General features: G+C 44.6%; 6 non-coding genes across 6 annotated transcripts; all 6 read left to right on the forward strand.

Annotated features, from left to right (window-relative positions):
* The first annotated feature begins 1,922 nt into the window (after positions 1–1,922).
* On the forward strand, positions 1,923–2,086 carry LOC142190665 (U1 spliceosomal RNA). Its single transcript, XR_012714349.1, has one exon. It is a non-coding gene; the product is annotated as a U1 spliceosomal RNA (small nuclear RNA).
* Positions 2,087–5,958: 3,872 nt separating this feature from the next.
* On the forward strand, positions 5,959–6,122 carry LOC142190666 (U1 spliceosomal RNA). The gene has a single exon (XR_012714350.1). It is a non-coding gene; the product is annotated as a U1 spliceosomal RNA (small nuclear RNA).
* A 3,875-nt stretch (positions 6,123–9,997) lies between these two features.
* Positions 9,998–10,161, forward strand: LOC142190667 (U1 spliceosomal RNA). The gene has a single exon (XR_012714351.1). It is a non-coding gene; the product is annotated as a U1 spliceosomal RNA (small nuclear RNA).
* A 3,882-nt stretch (positions 10,162–14,043) lies between these two features.
* On the forward strand, positions 14,044–14,203 carry LOC142190735 (U1 spliceosomal RNA). The gene has a single exon (XR_012714414.1). It is a non-coding gene; the product is annotated as a U1 spliceosomal RNA (small nuclear RNA).
* Positions 14,204–18,075: 3,872 nt separating this feature from the next.
* LOC142190736 (U1 spliceosomal RNA) lies at positions 18,076–18,235 on the forward strand. Its single transcript, XR_012714415.1, has one exon. It is a non-coding gene; the product is annotated as a U1 spliceosomal RNA (small nuclear RNA).
* A 3,872-nt stretch (positions 18,236–22,107) lies between these two features.
* Positions 22,108–22,271, forward strand: LOC142190668 (U1 spliceosomal RNA). Its single transcript, XR_012714352.1, has one exon. It is a non-coding gene; the product is annotated as a U1 spliceosomal RNA (small nuclear RNA).
* Positions 22,272–24,227: the final 1,956 nt, after the last annotated feature.

Raw genomic sequence — 24,227 nt, forward strand, 5'->3', positions numbered from 1 at the left:
GACCATGCTTAATTCCCTCAGAACTCGGGGGTGTATACCATCTGGACCGGGCGATTTCTCTATTTTAGTGTTTTGCAGGCGGCGCTGCACTTCTTCCTGGGTTAAGCAGGTGACATTTAATTGAGAGTTAACATTACCCCTAATCATGTTGCCGGCCAATGGATATTCTTGTGTAAACACTGTAGAGAAGAAGGCATTTAATACTTGTGCTCTTTCCTCATCCTCCTCCACCATTACACCCAGATTATTTTTGAGAGTGCCGACATTGTCAGTTTTTATTCTCTTATTATTTATGTAATTGAAGAATAATTTTGGATTACTTTTACTTTCCTTGGCAATTTTTCTCTCAGCCTCAATCTTCGCCTCCTTTATTTGTTTTTTGCACAATTTATTTTTCTCTGTTATAGTTTTTTAATGCTGTGTCGCTACTCTCTTGTTTTAGTACTTTAAATGCTTCCTTTTTATCCCTCATTGCATTCTGTACTGTTTTAGTTAGCCATATTGGTTTTCTATGATTTCTAGCCCGCTTATTCCCATAGGGTATGTGTTTTCTAGTGCTCTTATTTAGTATATTTTTGAAGATGTCCCATTTAGTTTGTGTTCCCGTCACGTTGAGGACATTGTCCCAGTTTATGCTGCTAGGCTCCTCTCTCAGCTGGTTAAAATTTGCCTTCCTGAAGTTTAGTGTTTTTGTACCCCCTCTAATGAACGTCTTCTTAATGTGTACAAGAAAACTTATTCTGTTATGGTCACTATTACCCAGATGTCCCCCAACCTCCACTTTTGATAGTGTGTCAGGTTCATTTGTTAAAATTAGGTCTAAAAGGGCCTGGCCTCTTGTTGGGTCCTGCACTAGTTGCGATAGGTAATTGTCTTTTATTACTGACAAGAACCTGCTCCCTTTGTTGGATCTGCAGGTTTCTGCCTCCCAGTTGATATCTGGGTAGTTGAAATCCCCCATAATAATGACTTTATTCTGCTTTGCGGCCTCATCTATTTGTTTTATTAGTACATTTTCAGCTTCTTCCATTATATTTGGAGATTTATAACAAACCCCTATCAGTATTTTATTATTTTTTGTTCCTCCCGTAATCTCCACCCATAAGGACTCCACATAATCATTTTCCTCCCAGATGTCCTCACGCAGGACTGGCTTAAGGCCGTTTTTACGTATAAGCAAACCCCTCCCCCTTTCTTATTTGTACGCTCCTTTCTAAACATACTGTACCCTTGTTTATTTACAGCCCAGTCATAGCTAGAGTCCAGCCATGTCTCACTTACCCCCCACCATGTCATAATTGTCTTCCAACATCATCACTTCTAGTTCCTCCATCTTGTTAGTAAGACTTCGGGCATTCGTATGCATACATTTCATAGATTTATCTTCCCTACTCTTCCACTGCCTACTGACTGCTCTAACCCGACCCCCTGCTCCACCCCCAGTTTCAGTATCTAGCCCTCTTTCCATTTCTACACTATCTTGCCCTCTACATGTTACCCTCTCCCCCCAGTACCTAGTTTAAACACTCCTCCAACCGTCTAGCCATCTTCTCTTCTAATTCTAATGAGCCATCCCGGCTTAAGTAAACCAAAGGCACGCAGCTGCCTCGTGCCTGACTCTGCTGCCCAGCCGGAGCTCGGTTTCTGGAAGCCGCCACCCATTCGCCCCCTCCCCTTTCGTTTTATGCTAATGCCCTTGCTGCACTGCATCTTGGAAATGCCTAGCCTGGAACATTTGAATGCAGGCAGCGGGGTGTCGGGGCGAGGAATGGAGCGCAGCCTGTGCTACGGCCGCCTACCGAGGAAAACGCATGCGGTGTGGCATTGCACCATGCGGACCTCTGTTGGCCAAGGGCCAATGCCTCCCCAATGCGGCAGGGCTGCGGGGGAGGGGCGCTGGCCTAGCAGTCGGTGAATAACTCATACTTACCTGGCAGGGGAGATACCATGATCATGAAGGTGGTTCTCCCAGGGTGAGGCTCATCCATTGCACTCCGGGTGTGCTGACCCCTGCGATTTCCCCAAATGCGGGAAACTCGACTGCATAATTTGTGGTAGTGGGGGACTGCGTTCGCGCTTTCCCCTGATTTTCTCTGGTTGAAAGACAGTGCTCGTTCCTTGCTTCCTCTCGCTTGCTAGTTTGTTGCTCGATGCTGCGTACCTGTGCAGTACACTCAGATGGTTAGACTATCGCAACCGGGTTGCTGGCAGAGAGGCACGCTGCTGCTGCTGCTGCCGCCGCTGCCACAGTGTAAGCAAAGCATTCCAGGTGGCCTTTGTCTCCCTCTAGTGGATGAGCGACAGTCCACTCATTCAGTCACACCGTTGGAACGTTAGAGTTTCAACTGTTATGGTGATGCAGCAAGTTCTCCGCTTCAGGCCTGAACCCGCCGCTTTCCATACCTGCCATTCATAGTTACATAGTAGATGAAGTTGGATAAAGACATGAGTCCATCAAGTCCAACCTATAGCCCTACAATCCCCTACAGTGTTGATCCAGGGGAAGGCAAAAACCCCCATGAGGCTCATGCCAATTGCCCTATTTCAGAGGAAAAAATTCCTTCCCGACTCCAAATCTGGCAGTCAGTATAAAACCCTGGATCAACGTGTCCTTAAAATCTAGAGACCATAACCCATTATATTTTTCTCTTCAAGAAAGGCATCCAGGCCCACTTTGAACTTGTTCAGTGAATCCGCCATCACCACTTCCTGGGGCAGAGACTTCCAGAGCCTCGCTGTTCTTACTGTGAAGAATCCCCTTCTATGTTTCTGATGAAACCTTCTCTCCTCCATACGTAGTGGATGTCCTCTTGTCACTGTCACTGGCCTAGGAGTAAAAAGATCCTTAGAAAGTTCTTTGTATTGTCCCTTCATGTATTTGTACATTGTTATTAGATCTCCCCGTAGACGTCTTTTCTCTAAGCTGAATAACCCCAAGTTTGTTAATCTATCGTTGTACTCCAGTCCACCCATTCCCCTAATCATTTTGGTTGCCCGTCTTTGCACTTTTTCAAGTTCACGTATGTCTTTCTTGTATATCGGGGCCCAAAATTGTGCACAATATTCTAAGTGTGGCCGTACCAGTGATTTGTATAGAGGCATAACTATGTCCTTGTCATGAGAATCTAGACCTCTTTTGATGCATCCCATAATTTTATTTGCCTTGGCAGCAGCTGCCTGACACTGGTCATTAAAGGTAAGCTTGCTGTCCACCAAAATCCCTAAGTCTTTTTCATTGACAGTCTTACCCAGTAATTTACTATTTAGTACATAGTCATACATTTTATTACGTCGCCCAAAGTGCATTACTTTACATTTGTCAACATTAAACTTCATTTGCCAAGTCTCTGCCCATGCTTCCAGTTTCCTTAGATCCCCTTGTAATATTCTACTATCCTCCTCATTATTGATTACCCTACAAAGTTTAGTATCATCTGCAAATATAGACACCCTGCTTTGTAAACCCTCTACCAGGTCATTAATAAAGATGTTAAACAAGAGAGGACCTAATACTGACCCCTGCGGCACCCCACTGGTGACTGTGGCCCCGTCTGAATATTTACCATTAACAAGTACCCTCTGTTTCCTATCAGTGAGCCAGTTGCTAACCCAAATGCATATGTTTCCCCCCAGTCCCAACAATCTCATTTTGCATCCCAACCGTTTATCTGGAACAGTATCAAAAGCCTTTGAAAAGTCCAGGTACACCACGTCTACTGCATTAGCCATGTCCAGTCTTGAACTGACCTCCTCATAGAAGCTGATCAGATTAGTCTGACAGGACCGATTCCTCATAAACCCATGCTGATTGGGTGTTATAAGATTATTTACATTGAGATACCCCAGGATAGCATCTCTTAGAAAGCCCTCAAATATCTTTCCCACCACAGAAGTTAAACTTACTGGCCTATAGTTTCCAGGTTCCCTTTTACACCCCTTTTTGAAAATTGGCACCACATTTGCTATTCGCCAATCCTGTGGAACAGACCCAGTCATTACTGAATCCTTAAATATTAGATACAAGGGTCTATCTATGACCATGCTTAATTCCCTCAGAACTCGGGGGTGTATACCATCTGGACCGGGCGATTTCTCTATTTTAGTGTTTTGCAGGCGGCGCTGCACTTCTTCCTGGGTTAAGCAGGTGACATTTAATTGAGAGTTAACATTACCCCTAATCATGTTGCCGGCCAATGGATATTCTTGTGTAAACACTGTAGAGAAGAAGGCATTTAATACTTGTGCTCTTTCCTCATCCTCCTCCACCATTACACCCAGATTATTTTTGAGAGTGCCGACATTGTCAGTTTTTATTCTCTTATTATTTATGTAATTGAAGAATAATTTTGGATTACTTTTACTTTCCTTGGCAATTTTTCTCTCAGCCTCAATCTTCGCCTCCTTTATTTGTTTTTTGCACAATTTATTTTTCTCTGTTATAGTTTTTTAATGCTGTGTCGCTACTCTCTTGTTTTAGTACTTTAAATGCTTCCTTTTTATCCCTCATTGCATTCTGTACTGTTTTAGTTAGCCATATTGGTTTTCTATGATTTCTAGCCCGCTTATTCCCATAGGGTATGTGTTTTCTAGTGCTCTTATTTAGTATATTTTTGAAGATGTCCCATTTAGTTTGTGTTCCCGTCACGTTGAGGACATTGTCCCAGTTTATGCTGCTAGGCTCCTCTCTCAGCTGGTTAAAATTTGCCTTCCTGAAGTTTAGTGTTTTTGTACCCCCTCTAATGAACGTCTTCTTAATGTGTACAAGAAAACTTATTCTGTTATGGTCACTATTACCCAGATGTCCCCCAACCTCCACTTTTGATAGTGTGTCAGGTTCATTTGTTAAAATTAGGTCTAAAAGGGCCTGGCCTCTTGTTGGGTCCTGCACTAGTTGCGATAGGTAATTGTCTTTTATTACTGACAAGAACCTGCTCCCTTTGTTGGATCTGCAGGTTTCTGCCTCCCAGTTGATATCTGGGTAGTTGAAATCCCCCATAATAATGACTTTATTCTGCTTTGCGGCCTCATCTATTTGTTTTATTAGTACATTTTCAGCTTCTTCCATTATATTTGGAGATTTATAACAAACCCCTATCAGTATTTTATTATTTTTTGTTCCTCCCGTAATCTCCACCCATAAGGACTCCACATAATCATTTTCCTCCCAGATGTCCTCACGCAGGACTGGCTTAAGGCCGTTTTTTACGTATAAGCAAACCCCTCCCCCTTTCTTATTTGTACGCTCCTTTCTAAACATACTGTACCCTTGTTTATTTACAGCCCAGTCATAGCTAGAGTCCAGCCATGTCTCACTTACCCCCCACCATGTCATAATTGTCTTCCAACATCATCACTTCTAGTTCCTCCATCTTGTTAGTAAGACTTCGGGCATTCGTATGCATACATTTCATAGATTTATCTTCCCTACTCTTCCACTGCCTACTGACTGCTCTAACCCGACCCCCTGCTCCACCCCCAGTTTCAGTATCTAGCCCTCTTTCCATTTCTACACTATCTTGCCCTCTACATGTTACCCTCTCCCCCCAGTACCTAGTTTAAACACTCCTCCAACCGTCTAGCCATCTTCTCTTCTAATTCTAATGAGCCATCCCGGCTTAAGTAAACCAAAGGCACGCAGCTGCCTCGTGCCTGACTCTGCTGCCCAGCCGGAGCTCGGTTTCTGGAAGCCGCCACCCATTCGCCCCCTCCCCTTTCGTTTTATGCTAATGCCCTTGCTGCACTGCATCTTGGAAATGCCTAGCCGGGAACATTTGAATGCAGGCAGCGGGGTGTCGGGGCGAGGAATGGAGCGCAGCCTGTGCTACGGCCGCCTACCGAGGAAAACGCATGCGGTGTGGCATTGCACCATGCGGACCTCTGTTGGCCAAGGGCCAATGCCTCCCCAATGCGGCAGGGCTGCGGGGGAGGGGCGCTGGCCTAGCAGTCGGTGAATAACTCATACTTACCTGGCAGGGGAGATACCATGATCATGAAGGTGGTTCTCCCAGGGTGAGGCTCATCCATTGCACTCCGGGTGTGCTGACCCCTGCGATTTCCCCAAATGCGGGAAACTCGACTGCATAATTTGTGGTAGTGGGGGACTGCGTTCGCGCTTTCCCCTGATTTTCTCTGGTTGAAAGACAGTGCTCGTTCCTTGCTTCCTCTCGCTTGCTAGTTTGTTGCTCGATGCTGCGTACCTGTGCAGTACACTCAGATGGTTAGACTATCGCAACCGGGTTGCTGGCAGAGAGGCACGCTGCTGCTGCTGCTGCTGCCGCCGCTGCCACAGTGTAAGCAAAGCATTCCAGGTGGCCTTTGTCTCCCTCTAGTGGATGAGCGACAGTCCACTCATTCAGTCACACCGTTGGAACGTTAGAGTTTCAACTGTTATGGTGATGCAGCAAGTTCTCCGCTTCAGGCCTGAACCCGCCGCTTTCCATACCTGCCATTCATAGTTACATAGTAGATGAAGTTGGATAAAGACATGAGTCCATCAAGTCCAACCTATAGCCCTACAATCCCCTACATCGTTGATCCAGGGGAAGGCAAAAACCCCCATGAGGCTTATGCCAATTGCCCTATTTCAGAGGAAAAAATTCCTTCCCGACTCCAAATCTGGCAGTCAGTATAAAACCCTGGATCAACGTGTCCTTAAAATCTAGAGACCATAACCCATTATATTTTTCTCTTCAAGAAAGGCATCCAGGCCCACTTTGAACTTGTTCAGTGAATCCGCCATCACCACTTCCTGGGGCAGAGACTTCCAGAGCCTCGCTGTTCTTACTGTGAAGAATCCCCTTCTATGTTTCTGGTGAAACCTTCTCTCCTCCATACGTAGTGGATGTCCTCTTGTCACTGTCACTGGCCTAGGAGTAAAAAGATCCTTAGAAAGTTCTTTGTATTGTCCCTTCATGTATTTGTACATTGTTATTAGATCTCCCCGTAGACGTCTTTTCTCTAAGCTGAATAACCCCAAGTTTGTTAATCTATCGTTGTACTCCAGTCCACCCATTCCCCTAATCATTTTGGTTGCCCGTCTTTGCACTTTTTCAAGTTCACGTATGTCTTTCTTGTATATCGGGGCCCAAAATTGTGCACAATATTCTAAGTGTGGCCGTACCAGTGATTTGTATAGAGGCATAACTATGTCCTTGTCATGAGAATCTAGACCTCTTTTGATGCATCCCATAATTTTATTTGCCTTGGCAGCAGCTGCCTGACACTGGTCATTAAAGGTAAGCTTGCTGTCCACCAAAATCCCTAAGTCTTTTTCATTGACAGTCTTACCCAGTAATTTACTATTTAGTACATAGTCATACATTTTATTACGTCGCCCAAAGTGCATTACTTTACATTTGTCAACATTAAACTTCATTTGCCACGTCTCCGCCCATGCTTCCAGTTTCCTTAGATCCCCTTGCAATATTCTACTATCCTCCTCATTATTGATTACCCTACAAAGTTTAGTATCATCTGCAAATATAGACACCCTGCTTTGTAAACCCTCTACCAGGTCATTAATAAAGATGTTAAACAAGAGAGGACCTAATACTGACCCCTGCGGCACCCCACTGGTGACTGTGGCCCCGTCTGAATATTTACCATTAACAAGTACCCTCTGTTTCCTATCAGTGAGCCAGTTGCTAACCCAAATGCATATGTTTCCCCCCAGTCCCAACAATCTCATTTTGCATCCCAACCGTTTATCTGGAACAGTATCAAAAGCCTTTGAAAAGTCCAGGTACACCACGTCTACTGCATTAGCCATGTCCAGTCTTGAACTGACCTCCTCATAGAAGCTGATCAGATTAGTCTGACAGGACCGATTCCTCATAAACCCATGCTGATTGGGTGTTATAAGATTATTTACATTGAGATACCCCAGGATAGCATCTCTTAGAAAGCCCTCAAATATCTTTCCCACCACAGAAGTTAAACTTACTGGCCTATAGTTTCCAGGTTCCCTTTTACACCCCTTTTTGAAAATTGGCACCACATTTGCTATTCGCCAATCCTGTGGAACAGACCCAGTCATTACTGAATCCTTAAATATTAGATACAAGGGTCTATCTATGACCATGCTTAATTCCCTCAGAACTCGGGGGTGTATACCATCTGGACCGGGCGATTTCTCTATTTTAGTGTTTTGCAGGCGGCGCTGCACTTCTTCCTGGGTTAAGCAGGTGACATTTAATTGAGAGTTAACATTACCCCTAATCATGTTGCCGGCCAATGGATATTCTTGTGTAAACACTGTAGAGAAGAAGGCATTTAATACTTGTGCTCTTTCCTCATCCTCCTCCACCATTACACCCAGATTATTTTTGAGAGTGCCGACATTGTCAGTTTTTATTCTCTTATTATTTATGTAATTGAAGAATAATTTTGGATTACTTTTACTTTCCTTGGCAATTTTTCTCTCAGCCTCAATCTTCGCCTCCTTTATTTGTTTTTTGCACAATTTATTTTTCTCTGTTATAGTTTTTTAATGCTGTGTCGCTACTCTCTTGTTTTAGTACTTTAAATGCTTCCTTTTTATCCCTCATTGCATTCTGTACTGTTTTAGTTAGCCATATTGGTTTTCTATGATTTCTAGCCCGCTTATTCCCATAGGGTATGTGTTTTCTAGTGCTCTTATTTAGTATATTTTTGAAGATGTCCCATTTAGTTTGTGTTCCCGTCACGTTGAGGACATTGTCCCAGTTTATGCTGCTAGGCTCCTCTCTCAGCTGGTTAAAATTTGCCTTCCTGAAGTTTAGTGTTTTTGTACCCCCTCTAATGAACGTCTTCTTAATGTGTACAAGAAAACTTATTCTGTTATGGTCACTATTACCCAGATGTCCCCCAACCTCCACTTTTGATAGTGTGTCAGGTTCATTTGTTAAAATTAGGTCTAAAAGGGCCTGGCCTCTTGTTGGGTCCTGCACTAGTTGCGATAGGTAATTGTCTTTTATTACTGACAAGAACCTGCTCCCTTTGTTGGATCTGCAGGTTTCTGCCTCCCAGTTGATATCTGGGTAGTTGAAATCCCCCATAATAATGACTTTATTCTGCTTTGCGGCCTCATCTATTTGTTTTATTAGTACATTTTCAGCTTCTTCCATTATATTTGGAGATTTATAACAAACCCCTATCAGTATTTTATTATTTTTTGTTCCTCCCGTAATCTCCACCCATAAGGACTCCACATAATCATTTTCCTCCCAGATGTCCTCACGCAGGACTGGCTTAAGGCCGTTTTTTACGTATAAGCAAACCCCTCCCCCTTTCTTATTTGTACGCTCCTTTCTAAACATACTGTACCCTTGTTTATTTACAGCCCAGTCATAGCTAGAGTCCAGCCATGTCTCACTTACCCCCCACCATGTCATAATTGTCTTCCAACATCATCACTTCTAGTTCCTCCATCTTGTTAGTAAGACTTCGGGCATTCGTATGCATACATTTCATAGATTTATCTTCCCTACTCTTCCACTGCCTACTGACTGCTCTAACCCGACCCCCTGCTCCACCCCCAGTTTCAGTATCTAGCCCTCTTTCCATTTCTACACTATCTTGCCCTCTACATGTTACCCTCTCCCCCCAGTACCTAGTTTAAACACTCCTCCAACCGTCTAGCCATCTTCTCTTCTAATTCTAATGAGCCATCCCGGCTTAAGTAAACCAAAGGCACGCAGCTGCCTCGTGCCTGACTCTGCTGCCCAGCCGGAGCTCGGTTTCTGGAAGCCGCCACCCATTCGCCCCCTCCCCTTTCGTTTTATGCTAATGCCCTTGCTGCACTGCATCTTGGAAATGCCTAGCCGGGAACATTTGAATGCAGGCAGCGGGGTGTCGGGGCGAGGAATGGAGCGCAGCCTGTGCTACGGCCGCCTACCGAGGAAAACGCATGCGGTGTGGCATTGCACCATGCGGACCTCTGTTGGCCAAGGGCCAATGCCTCCCCAATGCGGCAGGGCTGCGGGGGAGGGGCGCTGGCCTAGCAGTCGGTGAATAACTCATACTTACCTGGCAGGGGAGATACCATGATCATGAAGGTGGTTCTCCCAGGGTGAGGCTCATCCATTGCACTCCGGGTGTGCTGACCCCTGCGATTTCCCCAAATGCGGGAAACTCGACTGCATAATTTGTGGTAGTGGGGGACTGCGTTCGCGCTTTCCCCTGATTTTCTCTGGTTGAAAGACAGTGCTCGTTCCTTGCTTCCTCTCGCTTGCTAGTTTGTTGCTCGATGCTGCGTACCTGTGCAGTACACTCAGATGGTTAGACTATCGCAACCGGGTTGCTGGCAGAGAGGCACGCTGCTGCTGCTGCTGCTGCTGCTGCCGCCGCTGCCACAGTGTAAGCAAAGCATTCCAGGTGGCCTTTGTCTCCCTCTAGTGGATGAGCGACAGTCCACTCATTCAGTCACACCGTTGGAACGTTAGAGTTTCAACTGTTATGGTGATGCAGCAAGTTCTCCGCTTCAGGCCTGAACCCGCCGCTTTCCATACCTGCCATTCATAGTTACATAGTAGATGAAGTTGGATAAAGACATGAGTCCATCAAGTCCAACCTATAGCCCTACAATCCCCTACAGTGTTGATCCAGGGGAAGGCAAAAACCCCCATGAGGCTCATGCCAATTGCCCTATTTCAGAGGAAAAAATTCCTTCCCGACTCCAAATCTGGCAGTCAGTATAAAACCCTGGATCAACGTGTCCTTAAAATCTAGAGACCATAACCCATTATATTTTTCTCTTCAAGAAAGGCATCCAGGCCCACTTTGAACTTGTTCAGTGAATCCGCCATCACCACTTCCTGGGGCAGAGACTTCCAGAGCCTCGCTGTTCTTACTGTGAAGAATCCCCTTCTATGTTTCTGGTGAAACCTTCTCTCCTCCATACGTAGTGGATGTCCTCTTGTCACTGTCACTGGCCTAGGAGTAAAAAGATCCTTAGAAAGTTCTTTGTATTGTCTCTTCATGTATTTGTACATTGTTATTAGATCTCCCCGTAGACGTCTTTTCTCTAAGCTGAATAACCCCAAGTTTGTTAATCTATCGTTGTACTCCAGTCCACCCATTCCCCTAATCATTTTGGTTGCCCGTCTTTGCACTTTTTCAAGTTCACGTATGTCTTTCTTGTATATCGGGGCCCAAAATTGTGCACAATATTCTAAGTGTGGCCGTACCAGTGATTTGTATAGAGGCATAACTATGTCCTTGTCATGAGAATCTAGACCTCTTTTGATGCATCCCATAATTTTATTTGCCTTGGCAGCAGCTGCCTGACACTGGTCATTAAAGGTAAGCTTGCTGTCCACCAAAATCCCTAAGTCTTTTTCATTGACAGTCTTACCCAGTAATTTACTATTTAGTACATAGTCATACATTTTATTACGTCGCCCAAAGTGCATTACTTTACATTTGTCAACATTAAACTTCATTTGCCAAGTCTCCGCCCATGCTTCCAGTTTCCTTAGATCCCCTTGTAATATTCTACTATCCTCCTCATTATTGATTACCCTACAAAGTTTAGTATCATCTGCAAATATAGACACCCTGCTTTGTAAACCCTCTACCAGGTCATTAATAAAGATGTTAAACAAGAGAGGACCTAATACTGACCCCTGCGGCACCCCACTGGTGACTGTGGCCCCGTCTGAATATTTACCATTAACAAGTACCCTCTGTTTCCTATCAGTGAGCCAGTTGCTAACCCAAATGCATATGTTTCCCCCCCAGTCCCAACAATCTCATTTTGCATCCCAACCGTTTATCTGGAACAGTATCAAAAGCCTTTGAAAAGTCCAGGTACACCACGTCTACTGCATTAGCCATGTCCAGTCTTGAACTGACCTCCTCATAGAAGCTGATCAGATTAGTCTGACAGGACCGATTCCTCATAAACCCATGCTGATTGGGTGTTATAAGATTATTTACATTGAGATACCCCAGGATAGCATCTCTTAGAAAGCCCTCAAATATCTTTCCCACCACAGAAGTTAAACTTACTGGCCTATAGTTTCCAGGTTCCCTTTTACACCCCTTTTTGAAAATTGGCACCACATTTGCTATTCGCCAATCCTGTGGAACAGACCCAGTCATTACTGAATCCTTAAATATTAGATACAAGGGTCTATCTATGACCATGCTTAATTCCCTCAGAACTCGGGGGTGTATACCATCTGGACCGGGCGATTTCTCTATTTTAGTGTTTTGCAGGCGGCGCTGCACTTCTTCCTGGGTTAAGCAGGTGACATTTAATTGAGAGTTAACATTACCCCTAATCATGTTGCCGGCCAATGGATATTCTTGTGTAAACACTGTAGAGAAGAAGGCATTTAATACTTGTGCTCTTTCCTCATCCTCCTCCACCATTACACCCAGATTATTTTTGAGAGTGCCGACATTGTCAGTTTTTATTCTCTTATTATTTATGTAATTGAAGAATAATTTTGGATTACTTTTACTTTCCTTGGCAATTTTTCTCTCAGCCTCAATCTTCGCCTCCTTTATTTGTTTTTTGCACAATTTATTTTTCTCTGTTATAGTTTTTTAATGCTGTGTCGCTACTCTCTTGTTTTAGTACTTTAAATGCTTCCTTTTTATCCCTCATTGCATTCTGTACTGTTTTAGTTAGCCATATTGGTTTTCTATGATTTCTAGCCCGCTTATTCCCATAGGGTATGTGTTTTCTAGTGCTCTTATTTAGTATATTTTTGAAGATGTCCCATTTAGTTTGTGTTCCCGTCACGTTGAGGACATTGTCCCAGTTTATGCTGCTAGGCTCCTCTCTCAGCTGGTTAAAATTTGCCTTCCTGAAGTTTAGTGTTTTTGTACCCCCTCTAATGAACGTCTTCTTAATGTGTACAAGAAAACTTATTCTGTTATGGTCACTATTACCCAGATGTCCCCCAACCTCCACTTTTGATAGTGTGTCAGGTTCATTTGTTAAAATTAGGTCTAAAAGGGCCTGGCCTCTTGTTGGGTCCTGCACTAGTTGCGATAGGTAATTGTCTTTTATTACTGACAAGAACCTGCTCCCTTTGTTGGATCTGCAGGTTTCTGCCTCCCAGTTGATATCTGGGTAGTTGAAATCCCCCATAATAATGACTTTATTCTGCTTTGCGGCCTCATCTATTTGTTTTATTAGTACATTTTCAGCTTCTTCCATTATATTTGGAGATTTATAACAAACCCCTATCAGTATTTTATTATTTTTTGTTCCTCCCGTAATCTCCACCCATAAGGACTCCACCTAATCATTTTCCTCCCAGATGTCCTCACGCAGGACTGGCTTAAGGCCGTTTTTTACGTATAAGCAAACCCCTCCCCCTTTCTTATTTGTACGCTCCTTTCTAAACATACTGTACCCTTGTTTATTTACAGCCCAGTCATAGCTAGAGTCCAGCCATGTCTCACTTACCCCCCACCATGTCATAATTGTCTTCCAACATCATCACTTCTAGTTCCTCCATCTTGTTAGTAAGACTTCGGGCATTCGTATGCATACATTTCATAGATTTATCTTCCCTACTCTTCCACTGCCTACTGACTGCTCTAACCCGACCCCCTGCTCCACCCCCAGTTTCAGTATCTAGCCCTCTTTCCATTACTACACTATCTTGCCCTCTACATGTTACCCTCTCCCCCCAGTACCTAGTTTAAACACTCCTCCAACCGTCTAGCCATCTTCTCTTCTAATTCTAATGAGCCATCCCGGCTTAAGTAAACCAAAGGCACGCAGCTGCCTCGTGCCTGACTCTGCTGCCCAGCCGGAGCTCGGTTTCTGGAAGCCGCCACCCATTCGCCCCCTCCCCTTTCGTTTTATGCTAATGCCCTTGCTGCACTGCATCTTGGAAATGCCTAGCCGGGAACATTTGAATGCAGGCAGCGGGGTGTCGGGGCGAGGAATGGAGCGCAGCCTGTGCTACGGCCGCCTACCGAGGAAAACGCATGCGGTGTGGCATTGCACCATGCGGACCTCTGTTGGCCAAGGGCCAATGCCTCCCCAATGCGGCAGGGCTGCGGGGGAGGGGCGCTGGCCTAGCAGTCGGTGAATAACTCATACTTACCTGGCAGGGGAGATACCATGATCATGAAGGTGGTTCTCCCAGGGTGAGGCTCATCCATTGCACTCCGGGTGTGCTGATTCTAATGACCCAAATGTGGGAAACTCGACTGCATAATTTGTGGTAGTGGGGGACTGCGTTCGCGCTTTCCCCTGATTTTCTCTGGTTGAAAGACAGTGCTCGTTCCTTGCTTCCTCTCGCTTGCTAGTTTGTTGCTCGATGCTGCGTACCTGTGCAGTACACTCAGATGGTTAGACTATCGCAACCGGGTTGCTGGCAGAGAGGCACGCTGCTGCTGCTGCTGCCGCCGCTGCCACAGTGTAAGCAAAGCATTCCAGGTGGCCTTTGTCTCCCTCTAGTGGATGAGCGACAGTCCACTCATTCAGTCACACCGTTGGAACGTTAGAGTTTCAACTGTTATGGTGATGCAGCAAGTTCTCCGCTTCAGGCCTGAACCCGCCGCTTTCCATACCTGCCATTCATAGTTACATAGTAGATGAAGTTGGATAAAGACATGAGTCCATCAAGTCCAACCTATAGCCTTACAATCCCCTACAGTGTTGATCCAGGGGAAGGCAAAAACCCCCATGAGGCTCATGCCAATTGCCCTATTTCAGAGGAAAAAATTCCTTCCCGACTCCAAATCTGGCAGTCAGTATAAAACCCTGGATCAACGTGTCCTTAAAATCTAGAGACCATAACCCATTATATTTTTCTCTTCAAGAAAGGCATCCAGGCCCACTTTGAACTTGTTCAGTGAATCCGCCATCACCACTTCCTGGGGCAGAGACTTCCAGAGCCTCGCTGTTCTTACTGTGAAGAATCCCCTTCTATGTTTCTGGTGAAACCTTCTCTCCTCCATACGTAGTGGATGTCCTCTTGTCACTGTCACTGGCCTAGGAGTAAAAAGATCCTTAGAAAGTTCTTTGTATTGTCTCTTCATGTATTTGTACATTGTTATTAGATCTCCCCGTAGACGTCTTTTCTCTAAGCTGAATAACCCCAAGTTTGTTAATCTATCGTTGTACTCCAGTCCACCCATTCCCCTAATCATTTTGGTTGCCCGTCTTTGCACTTTTTCAAGTTCACGTATGTCTTTCTTGTATATCGGGGCCCAAAATTGTGCACAATATTCTAAGTGTGGCCGTACCAGTGATTTGTATAGAGGCATAACTATGTCCTTGTCATGAGAATCTAGACCTCTTTTGATGCATCCCATAATTTTATTTGCCTTGGCAGCAGCTGCCTGACACTGGTCATTAAAGGTAAGCTTGCTGTCCACCAAAATCCCTAAGTCTTTTTCATTGACAGTCTTACCCAGTAATTTACTATTTAGTACATAGTCATACATTTTATTACGTCGCCCAAAGTGCATTACTTTACATTTGTCAACATTAAACTTCATTTGCCAAGTCTCCGCCCATGCTTCCAGTTTCCTTAGATCCCCTTGTAATATTCTACTATCCTCCTCATTATTGATTACCCTACAAAGTTTAGTATCATCTGCAAATATAGACACCCTGCTTTGTAAACCCTCTACCAGGTCATTAATAAAGATGTTAAACAAGAGAGGACCTAATACTGACCCCTGCGGTACCCCACTGGTGACTGTGGCCCCGTCTGAATATTTACCATTAACAAGTACCCTCTGTTTCCTATCAGTGAGCCAGTTGCTAACCCAAATGCATATGTTTCCCCCCAGTCCCAACAATCTCATTTTGCATCCCAACCGTTTATCTGGAACAGTATCAAAAGCCTTTGAAAAGTCCAGGTACACCACGTCTACTGCATTAGCCATGTCCAGTCTTGAACTGACCTCCTCATAGAAGCTGATCAGATTAGTCTGACAGGACCGATTCCTCATAAACCCATGCTGATTGGGTGTTATAAGATTATTTACATTGAGATACCCCAGGATAGCATCTCTTAGAAAGCCCTCAAATATCTTTCCCACCACAGAAGTTAAACTTACTGGCCTATAGTTTCCAGGTTCCCTTTTACACCCCTTTTTGAAAATTGGCACCACATTTGCTATTCGCCAATCCTGTGGAACAGACCCAGTCATTACTGAATCCTTAAATATTAGATACAAGGGTCTATCTATGACCATGCTTAATTCCCTCAGAACTCGGGGGTGTATACCATCTGGACCGGGCGATTTCTCTATTTTAGTGTTTTGCAGGCGGCGCTGCACTTCTTCCTGGGTTAAGCAGGTGACATTTAATTGAGAGTTAACATTACCCCTAATCATGTTGCCGGCCAATGGATATTCTTGTGTAAACACTGTAGAGAAGAAGGCATTTAATACTTGTGCTCTTTCCTCATCCTCCTCCACCATTACACCCAGATTATTTTTGAGAGTGCCGACATTGTCAGTTTTTATTCTCTTATTATTTATGTAATTGAAGAATAATTTTGGATTACTTTTACTTTCCTTGGCAATTTTTCTCTCAGCCTCAATCTTCGCCTCCTTTATTTGTTTTTTGCACAATTTATTTTTCTCTGTTATAGTTTTTTAATGCTGTGTCGCTACTCTCTTGTTTTAGTACTTTAAATGCTTCCTTTTTATCCCTCACTGCATTCTGTACTGTTTTAGTTAGCCATATTGGTTTTCTATGATTTCTAGCCCGCTTATTCCCATAGGGTATGTGTTTTCTAGTGCTCTTATTTAGTATATTTTTGAAGATGTCCCATTTAGTTTGTGTTCCCGTCACGTTGAGGACATTGTCCCAGTTTATGCTGCTAGGCTCCTCTCTCAGCTGGTTAAAATTTGCCTTCCTGAAGTTTAGTGTTTTTGTACCCCCTCTAATGAACGTCTTCTTAATGTGTACAAGAAAACTTATTCTGTTATGGTCACTATTACCCAGATGTCCCCCAACCTCCACTTTTGATAGTGTGTCAGGTTCATTTGTTAAAATTAGGTCTAAAAGGGCCTGGCCTCTTGTTGGGTCCTGCACTAGTTGCGATAGGTAATTGTCTTTTATTACTGACAAGAACCTGCTCCCTTTGTTGGATCTGCAGGTTTCTGCCTCCCAGTTGATATCTGGGTAGTTGAAATCCCCCATAATAATGACTTTATTCTGCTTTGCGGCCTCATCTATTTGTTTTATTAGTACATTTTCAGCTTCTTCCATTATATTTGGAGATTTATAACAAACCCCTATCAGTATTTTATTATTTTTTGTTCCTCCCGTAATCTCCACCCATAAGGACTCCACCTAATCATTTTCCTCCCAGATGTCCTCACGCAGGACTGGCTTAAGGCCGTTTTTTACGTATAAGCAAACCCCTCCCCCTTTCTTATTTGTACGCTCCTTTCTAAACATACTGTACCCTTGTTTATTTACAGCCCAGTCATAGCTAGAGTCCAGCCATGTCTCACTTACCCCCCACCATGTCATAATTGTCTTCCAACATCATCACTTCTAGTTCCTCCATCTTGTTAGTAAGACTTCGGGCATTCGTATGCATACATTTCATAGATTTATCTTCCCTACTCTTCCACTGCCTACTGACTGCTCTAACCCGACCCCCTGCTCCACCCCCAGTTTCAGTATCTAGCCCTCTTTCCATTACTACACTATCTTGCCCTCTACATGTTACCCTCTCCCCCCAGTACCTAGTTTAAACACTCCTCCAACCGTCTAGCCATCTTCTCTTCTAATTCTAATGAGCCATCCCGGCTTAAGTAAACCAAAGGCACGCAGCTGCCTCGTGCCTGACTCTGCTGCCCAGCCGGAGCTCGGTTTCTGGAAGCCGCCACCCATTCGCCCCCTCCCCTTTCGTTTTATGCTAATGCCCTTGCTGCACTGCATCTTGGAAATGCCTAGCCGGGAACATTTGAATGCAGGCAGCGGGGTGTCGGGGCGAGGAATGGAGCGCAGCCTGTGCTACGGCCGCCTACCGAGGAAAACGCATGCGGTGTGGCATTGCACCATGCGGACCTCTGTTGGCCAAGGGCCAATGCCTCCCCAATGCGGCAGGGCTGCGGGGGAGGGGCGCTGGCCTAGCAGTCGGTGAATAACTCATACTTACCTGGCAGGGGAGATACCATGATCATGAAGGTGGTTCTCCCAGGGTGAGGCTCATCCATTGCACTCCGGGTGTGCTGATTCTAATGACCCAAATGTGGGAAACTCGACTGCATAATTTGTGGTAGTGGGGGACTGCGTTCGCGCTTTCCCCTGATTTTCTCTGGTTGAAAGACAGTGCTCGTTCCTTGCTTCCTCTCGCTTGCTAGTTTGTTGCTCGATGCTGCGTACCTGTGCAGTACACTCAGATGGTTAGACTATCGCAACCGGGTTGCTGGCAGAGAGGCACGCTGCTGCTGCTGCTGCCGCCGCTGCCACAGTGTAAGCAAAGCATTCCAGGTGGCCTTTGTCTCCCTCTAGTGGATGAGCGACAGTCCACTCATTCAGTCACACCGTTGGAACGTTAGAGTTTCAACTGTTATGGTGATGCAGCAAGTTCTCCGCTTCAGGCCTGAACCCGCCGCTTTCCATACCTGCCATTCATAGTTACATAGTAGATGAAGTTGGATAAAGACATGAGTCCATCAAGTCCAACCTATAGCCATACAATCCCCTACAGTGTTGATCCAGGGGAAGGCAAAAACCCCCATGAGGCTCATGCCAATTGCCCTATTTCAGAGGAAAAAATTCCTTCCCGACTCCAAATCTGGCAGTCAGTATAAAACCCTGGATCAACGTGTCCTTAAAATCTAGAGACCATAACCCATTATATTTTTCTCTTCAAGAAAGGCATCCAGGCCCACTTTGAACTTGTTCAGTGAATCCGCCATCACCATTTCCTGGGGCAGAGACTTCCAGAGCCTCGCTGTTCTTACTGTGAAGAATCCCCTTCTATGTTTCTGGTGAAACCTTCTCTCCTCCATACGTAGTGGATGTCCTCTTGTCACTGTCACTGGCCTAGGAGTAAAAAGATCCTTAGAAAGTTCTTTGTATTGTCTCTTCATGTATTTGTACATTGTTATTAGATCTCCCCGTAGACGTCTTTTCTCTAAGCTGAATAACCCCAAGTTTGTTAATCTATCGTTGTACTCCAGTCCACCCATTCCCCTAATCATTTTGGTTGCCCGTCTTTGCACTTTTTCAAGTTCACGTATGTCTTTCTTGTATATCGGGGCCCAAAATTGTGCACAATATTCTAAGTGTGGCCGTACCAGTGATTTGTATAGAGGCATAACTATGTCCTTGTCATGAGAATCTAGACCTCTTTTGATGCATCCCATAATTTTATTTGCCTTGGCAGCAGCTGCCTGACACTGGTCATTAAAGGTAAGCTTGCTGTCCACCAAAATCCCTAAGTCTTTTTCATTGACAGTCTTACCCAGTAATTTACTATTTAGTACATAGTCATACATTTTATTACGTCGCCCAAAGTGCATTACTTTACATTTGTCAACATTAAACTTCATTTGCCAAGTCTCCGCCCATGCTTCCAGTTTCCTTAGATCCCCTTGTAATATTCTACTATCCTCCTCATTATTGATTACCCTACAAAGTTTAGTATCATCTGCAAATATAGACACCCTGCTTTGTAAACCCTCTACCAGGTCATTAATAAAGATGTTAAACAAGAGAGGACCTAATACTGACCCCTGCGGCACCCCACTGGTGACTGTGGCCCCGTCTGAATATTTACCATTAACAAGTACCCTCTGTTTCCTATCAGTGAGCCAGTTGCTAACCCAAATGCATATGTTTCCCCCCAGTCCCAACAATCTCATTTTGCATCCCAACCGTTTATCTGGAACAGTATCAAAAGCCTTTGAAAAGTCCAGGTACACCACGTCTACTGCATTAGCCATGTCCAGTCTTGAACTGACCTCCTCATAGAAGCTGATCAGATTAGTCTGACAGGACCGATTCCTCATAAACCCATGCTGATTGGGTGTTATAAGATTATTTACATTGAGATACCCCAGGATAGCATCTCTTAGAAAGCCCTCAAATATCTTTCCCACCACAGAAGTTAAACTTACTGGCCTATAGTTTCCAGGTTCCCTTTTACACCCCTTTTTGAAAATTGGCACCACATTTGCTATTCGCCAATCCTGTGGAACAGACCCAGTCATTACTGAATCCTTAAATATTAGATACAAGGGTCTATCTATGACCATGCTTAATTCCCTCAGAACTCGGGGGTGTATACCATCTGGACCGGGCGATTTCTCTATTTTAGTGTTTTGCAGGCGGCGCTGCACTTCTTCCTGGGTTAAGCAGGTGACATTTAATTGAGAGTTAACATTACCCCTAATCATGTTGCCGGCCAATGGATATTCTTGTGTAAACACTGTAGAGAAGAAGGCATTTAATACTTGTGCTCTTTCCTCATCCTCCTCCACCATTACACCCAGATTATTTTTGAGAGTGCCGACATTGTCAGTTTTTATTCTCTTATTATTTATGTAATTGAAGAATAATTTTGGATTACTTTTACTTTCCTTGGCAATTTTTCTCTCAGCCTCAATCTTCGCCTCCTTTATTTGTTTTTTGCACAATTTATTTTTCTCTGTTATAGTTTTTTAATGCTGTGTCGCTACTCTCTTGTTTTAGTACTTTAAATGCTTCCTTTTTATCCCTCATTGCATTCTGTACTGTTTTAGTTAGCCATATTGGTTTTCTATGATTTCTAGCCCGCTTATTCCCATAGGGTATGTGTTTTCTAGTGCTCTTATTTAGTATATTTTTGAAGATGTCCCATTTAGTTTGTGTTCCCGTCACGTTGAGGACATTGTCCCAGTTTATGCTGCTAGGCTCCTCTCTCAGCTGGTTAAAATTTGCCTTCCTGAAGTTTAGTGTTTTTGTACCCCCTCTAATGAACGTCTTCTTAATGTGTACAAGAAAACTTATTCTGTTATGGTCACTATTACCCAGATGTCCCCCAACCTCCACTTTTGATAGTGTGTCAGGTTCATTTGTTAAAATTAGGTCTAAAAGGGCCTGGCCTCTTGTTGGGTCCTGCACTAGTTGCGATAGGTAATTGTCTTTTATTACTGACAAGAACCTGCTCCCTTTGTTGGATCTGCAGGTTTCTGCCTCCCAGTTGATATCTGGGTAGTTGAAATCCCCCATAATAATGACTTTATTCTGCTTTGCGGCCTCATCTATTTGTTTTATTAGTACATTTTCAGCTTCTTCCATTATATTTGGAGATTTATAACAAACCCCTATCAGTATTTTATTATTTTTTGTTCCTCCCGTAATCTCCACCCATAAGGACTCCACATAATCATTTTCCTCCCAGATGTCCTCACGCAGGACTGGCTTAAGGCCGTTTTTTACGTATAAGCAAACCCCTCCCCCTTTCTTATTTGTACGCTCCTTTCTAAACATACTGTACCCTTGTTTATTTACAGCCCAGTCATAGCTAGAGTCCAGCCATGTCTCACTTACCCCCCACCATGTCATAATTGTCTTCCAACATCATCACTTCTAGTTCCTCCATCTTGTTAGTAAGACTTCGGGCATTCGTATGCATACATTTCATAGATTTATCTTCCCTACTCTTCCACTGCCTACTGACTGCTCTAACCCGACCCCCTGCTCCACCCCCAGTTTCAGTATCTAGCCCTCTTTCCATTTCTACACTATCTTGCCCTCTACATGTTACCCTCTCCCCCCAGTACCTAGTTTAAACACTCCTCCAACCGTCTAGCCATCTTCTCTTCTAATTCTAATGAGCCATCCCGGCTTAAGTAAACCAAAGGCACGCAGCTGCCTCGTGCCTGACTCTGCTGCCCAGCCGGAGCTCGGTTTCTGGAAGCCGCCACCCATTCGCCCCCTCCCCTTTCGTTTTATGCTAATGCCCTTGCTGCACTGCATCTTGGAAATGCCTAGCCGGGAACATTTGAATGCAGGCAGCGGGGTGTCGGGGCGAGGAATAGAGCGCAGCCTGTGCTACGGCCGCCTACCGAGGAAAACGCATGCGGTGTGGCATTGCACCATGCGGACCTCTGTTGGCCAAGGGCCAATGCCTCCCCAATGCGGCAGGGCTGCGGGGGAGGGGCGCTGGCCTAGCAGTCGGTGAATAACTCATACTTACCTGGCAGGGGAGATACCATGATCATGAAGGTGGTTCTCCCAGGGTGAGGCTCATCCATTGCACTCCGGGTGTGCTGACCCCTGCGATTTCCCCAAATGCGGGAAACTCGACTGCATAATTTGTGGTAGTGGGGGACTGCGTTCGCGCTTTCCCCTGATTTTCTCTGGTTGAAAGACAGTGCTCGTTCCTTGCTTCCTCTCGCTTGCTAGTTTGTTGCTCGATGCTGCGTACCTGTGCAGTACACTCAGATGGTTAGACTATCGCAACCGGGTTGCTGGCAGAGAGGCACGCTGCTGCTGCTGCTGCTGCCGCCGCTGCCACAGTGTAAGCAAAGCATTCCAGGTGGCCTTTGTCTCCCTCTAGTGGATGAGCGACAGTCCACTCATTCAGTCACACCGTTGGAACGTTAGAGTTTCAACTGTTATGGTGATGCAGCAAGTTCTCCGCTTCAGGCCTGAACCCGCCGCTTTCCATACCTGCCATTCATAGTTACATAGTAGATGAAGTTGGATAAAGACATGAGTCCATCAAGTCCAACCTATAGCCATACAATCCCCTACAGTGTTGATCCAGGGGAAGGCAAAAACCCCCATGAGGCTCATGCCAATTGCCCTATTTCAGAGGAAAAAATTCCTTCCCGACTCCAAATCTGGCAGTCAGTATAAAACCCTGGATCAACGTGTCCTTAAAATCTAGAGACCATAACCCATTATATTTTTCTCTTCAAGAAAGGCATCCAGGCCCACTTTGAACTTGTTCAGTGAATCCGCCATCACCACTTCCTGGGGCAGAGACTTCCAGAGCCTCGCTGTTCTTACTGTGAAGAATCCCCTTCTATGTTTCTGGTGAAACCTTCTCTCCTCCATACGTAGTGGATGTCCTCTTGTCACTGTCACTGGCCTAGGAGTAAAAAGATCCTTAGAAAGTTCTTTGTATTGTCCCTTCATGTATTTGTACATTGTTATTAGATCTCCCCGTAGACGTCTTTTCTCTAAGCTGAATAACCCCAAGTTTGTTAATCTATCGTTGTACTCCAGTCCACCCATTCCCCTAATCATTTTGGTTGCCCGTCTTTGCACTTTTTCAAGTTCACGTATGTCTTTCTTGTATATCGGGGCCCAAAATTGTGCACAATATTCTAAGTGTGGCCGTACCAGTGATTTGTATAGAGGCATAACTATGTCCTTGTCATGAGAATCTAGACCTCTTTTGATGCATCCCATAATTTTATTTGCCTTGGCAGCAGCTGCCTGACACTGGTCATTAAAGGTAAGCTTGCTGTCCACCAAAATCCCTAAGTCTTTTTCATTGACAGTCTTACCCAGTAATTTACTATTTAGTACATAGTCATACATTTTATTACGTCGCCCAAAGTGCATTACTTTACATTTGTCAACATTAAACTTCATTTGCCAAGTCTCCGCCCATGCTTCCAGTTTCCTTAGATCCCCTTGCAATATTCTACTATCCTCCTCATTATTGATTACCCTACAAAGTTTAGTATCATCTGCAAATATAGACACCCTGCTTTGTAAACCCTCTACCAGGTCATTAATAAAGATGTTAAACAAGAGAGGACCTAATACTGACCCCTGCGGCACCCCACTGGTGACTGTGGCCCCGTCTGAATATTTACCATTAACAAGTACCCTCTGTTTCCTATCAGTGAGCCAGTTGCTAACCCAAATGCATATGTTTCCCCCCAGTCCCAACAATCTCATTTTGCATCCCAACCGTTTATCTGGAACAGTATCAAAAGCCTTTGAAAAGTCCAGGTACACCACGTCTACTGCATTAGCCATGTCCAGTCTTGAACTGACCTCCTCATAGAAGCTGATCAGATTAGTCTGACAGGACTGATTCCTCATAAACCCATGCTGATTGGGTGTTATAAGATTATTTACATTGAGATACCCCAGGATAGCATCTCTTAGAAAGCCCTCAAATATCTTTCCCACCACAGAAGTTAAACTTACTGGCCTATAGTTTCCAGGTTCCCTTTTACACCCCTTTTTGAAAATTGGCACCACATTTGCTATTCGCCAATCCTGTGGAACAGACCCAGTCATTACTGAATCCTTAAATATTAGATACAAGGGTCTATCTATGACC

Source organism: Leptodactylus fuscus, chromosome 1 (assembly GCF_031893055.1).
Source record: "Leptodactylus fuscus isolate aLepFus1 chromosome 1, aLepFus1.hap2, whole genome shotgun sequence".
Taxonomy (NCBI): domain Eukaryota; kingdom Metazoa; phylum Chordata; class Amphibia; order Anura; family Leptodactylidae; genus Leptodactylus; species Leptodactylus fuscus.